This window comes from Arachis stenosperma, chromosome 9 (assembly GCF_014773155.1).
Source record: "Arachis stenosperma cultivar V10309 chromosome 9, arast.V10309.gnm1.PFL2, whole genome shotgun sequence".
NCBI lineage: Eukaryota > Viridiplantae > Streptophyta > Magnoliopsida > Fabales > Fabaceae > Arachis > Arachis stenosperma.
Genome location: NC_080385.1, coordinates 136322908 through 136326746, shown reverse-complemented (window position 1 = coordinate 136326746; position 3839 = coordinate 136322908). Strand labels below are relative to the sequence as shown.

The following is a 3839-nucleotide window of genomic DNA, read 5'->3' as shown; positions in this document are numbered from 1 at the left end:
TTTTCTTTTCCTCTGACACCTCAAGGAATCTCTATACTGTGACATAGAGGATTCCACATTTTCTTGTTCTCTTCTCTTTCATATGAGCAGGAACAAAGACAAAGGCATTCTTGTTGAAGCTGACCCTGAACCTGAGAGGACCTTGAAGCGAAAGCTAAGAGAAGCTAAGGCACAACTCTCTGTAGAGGACCTAACCGAATTCTTCAAAGGAGAAGAAGACATGGCAGCCGAAAACAACAACAATGCCAACAATGCAAGGAAGGTGCTGGGTGACTTTACTGCACCTACTCCCAACTTCTATGGGAGAAGCATCTCTATCCCTGCCATTGGAGCAAACAACTTTGAGCTTAAGCCTCAATTAGTTTCTCTAATGCAACAGAATTGCAAGTTCCATGGACTTCCAATGGAAGATCCTCATCAGTTTTTAGCTGAGTTCTTGCAAATCTGTGACACAGTCAGGACTAATGGGGTTGACCCTGAGGTCTACAGACTGATGCTATTCCCTTTTGCTGTAAGAGACAGAGCTAGAATATGGTTGGACTCTCAACCTAAAGAAAGCCTGGACTCTTGGGAAAAGCTAGTCAATGCCTTCTTGGCAAAATTCTTTCCACCTCAAAAATTGAGTAAGCTTAGAGTGGAAGTCCAAACCTTCAGACAGAAGGATGGTGAATCCCTCTATGAAGCTTGGGAAAGATACAAACAATTAATCAGAAAATGTCCCTCTGACATGCTTTCTGAATGGAGCATCATAGGTATATTCTATGATGGTCTCTCTGAACTATCCAAGATGTCCTTAGATAGCTCTGCTGGAGGATCTCTTCATCTGAAGAAGACGCCTACAGAGGCTCAAGAGCTCATTGAAATGGTTGCAAATAACCAATTCATGTACACTTCTGAAAGGAATCCTGTGAACAATGGGACAAGTCAGAAGAAAGGAGTTCTTGAGATTGATGCTCTGAATGCCATACTGGCTCATAACAAAATATTGACTCAACAAGTCAATTTGATTTCTCAAAGTCTGTCTGGAATGCAAAGTGCACCAAGCAGTACTAAGGATGCTTCATCTAAGGAAGAAGCTTATGATCCTGAGAACCCTTCAATGGAAGAGGTGAATTACCTAGGAGAACCCTATGGAAACACCTATAATTCTTCATGGAGAAATCACCCAAATTTCTCATGGAAGAATCAAGAGAAACCTCAACAAGGTTTCAACAACAACAATGGTGGAAGAAACAGGTTTAGCAATGGCAAGCCTTTTCCATCATCTTCTCAGCAACAGACAGAGAACTCTAAGCAGAACCCCTCTGACTTAGCAACCATGGTCTCTGATCTAATCAAGACCCTCAAAGTTTCATGACTGAAACAAGGTCCTCCATCAGGAATTTGGAGGCACAAGTGGGACAGCTGAGTAAGAAAATTACTGAACTCCCTCCAAGAACTCTTCCAAGCAATACAGAAGAAAATCCAAAAGAAGAGTGCAAAGCCATAACCATGGCCGAATTTGGAGAGGAAGGAGGGGAAGTGAACGCCACTGAGGAAGACCTCAATGGGCATGCACTGACCTCCACTGAGTTCCCTAATGAGGAACCATGGGAATCTGAGACTCAAAATGAGACCATAGAGATCCCATTGGACTTACTTCTGCCTTTCATGAGCTCTGATGAGTATTCTTCCTCTGAAGAGGATGAGTATGTCACTGAAGAGCAAGTTGCTAAATACCTTGGAGCAATCATGAAGCTAAATGACAAGTTGTTTGTAAATGAGACTTGGGAGGATGAACCTCCTTTGCTCACCAAAGAACTGGATGACTTGTCTAGGCAGAAATTACCTCAAAAGAGACAAGATCCTGGGAAGTTTTCCATACCTTGTACCATAGGCACCATGACCTTCAAGAAGGCTCTATGTGACTTAGGGTCAAGTGTAAATCTCATGCCTCTCTCTGTAATGGAGAAGCTAGGGATCTTTGAGGTACAAGCTGCAAGAATCTCACTAGAGATGGCAGACAACTCAAGAAAACAAGCTCATGGACTTGTAGAGAATGTTTTGGTGAAAGTTGAAGACCATTACATCCCTACTGATTTCATAGTCCTAGAGACTGGGAAGTGCATGGATGAATCCATCATCCTTGGCAGACCCTTCCTAGCCACAGCAAAGGCTGTGATTGATGTTGATAGAGGTGAACTGATCATTCAAGTGAATGAAGAATCCTTTGTGTTTAAGGCTCAAGGATATCCCTCTGTCACCATGGAGAGGAAGCATGAAGAGCTTCTCTCAAATCAGAGACAAGCAGAGCCCCCACAGTCAAACTCTAAGTTTGGTGTTGGGAGGCCACAACTAAACTCTAAGTTTGGTGTTGAACCCCCACATTCAAACTCTAAGTTTGGTGTTGGGAGGTTCCAACATTGCTCTGAGTATCTGTGAGGCTCCATGAGAGTCCTCTGTCAAGCTACTGACATTAAAGAAGCGCTTGTTGGGAGGCAACCCAATGTTATATTTTATCTATTTTCTTTTGCTATTTTATGTTTTTTTTTAGGTTGATGATCATGAGAAGTCACAAAATCAATTGAAAAAGCAAAAACAGAATGAAAAACAGGAAGAAAAACAGCACACCCTGGAGGAAGATGTTGCTGGCGTTTAAACGCCAGTGAGGTTAGCAGTTGGGCGTTTAACGCCCAGTCTGGCACCATTCTGGGCGTTTAACGCCAGAAAGGGGCACCAGACTGGCGTTAAACGCCAGAAAAGGGCAAGAACCTGGCGTTAAACGCCAGGAATGGGCACCAGCCCGGCGTTTAACGCCAGAAATGCCTCAAAACGTGATTTTGAGTGCCATTTGGTGCAGGGATGACTTTTCCTTGACACCTCAGGATCTGTGGACCCCACAGGATCCCCACCAACCCCACCACCACTCTCTTTCTTCTTTCCCCATTCACCAATCACCTCAACCCCTCTTCCCCAAAACCACTTCACCTATCAAATCCCATCTTTCTCTTCACCACTCACATCCATCCTCCATAAAACCCCACCAACCTCACCCTTCAAATTCAAACCACTTTCCCTCCCAAACCCACCCATAATGGCCGAACCCCATCTCCCCTCTCTCCTATAAATACCCTTCTTCAATCCTTCATTTTCACACAACCTAAACACCACTTCCCCCCTCCTTGGCTGAATACATAAACCATCTCCCTCTTCCTCATTTCTTCTTCTTCTACTCTCTTCTTTCTTCTTTTGCTCGAGGACGAGCAAACCTTTTAAGTTTGGTGTGGTAAAAGCGTTGCTTTTTCGTTTTTCCATAACCATTTATGGCATCCAAGGCCGGAGAAACCTCTAGAAAGAGGAAAGGGAAGGCAAAAGCTTCCACCTCCGAGTCATGAGAGATGGATAGATTCATCTCAATGGTGCATCAAGACCACTTCTATGATGTTGTGGCCTTGAAGAAGGTGATCCCCGAGGTCCCCTTTTCACTCAAAAAGGGTGAATATCCGGAGATCCGCCATGAGATCCGAAGAAGAGGTTGGGAAGTGCTTATCAACCCCATTCAACAAGTCGGAATCTTGATGGTTCAAGAGTTCTATGCCAATGCATGGATCACTAAGAACCATGATCAAAGTGTGAACCCGGATCCTAAGAATTATCTTACTATGGTTCGGGGGAAATACTTGGATTTCAGTCCGAAAAATGTAAGGTTAGCATTCAACTTGCCCATGATGCAAGGAGATGAGCATCCTTACACTAGAAGGGTCAACTTTGATCAAAGGTTGGACCAAGTCCTCACAGTTATATGTGAAGAGGGCACACAATGGAAGAGAGATTCAAGAGGGAAGCCGGTTCAATTGAGA

General features: G+C 43.9%; 1 non-coding gene across 1 annotated transcript; it reads right to left on the bottom strand.

The window, feature by feature from the left end:
- Nucleotides 1-625: 625 nt before the first annotated feature.
- LOC130953787 (small nucleolar RNA R71) lies at nt 626-733 on the bottom strand. Its single transcript, XR_009075947.1, has one exon. It is a non-coding gene; the product is annotated as a small nucleolar RNA R71 (small nucleolar RNA).
- Nucleotides 734-3839: the final 3106 nt, after the last annotated feature.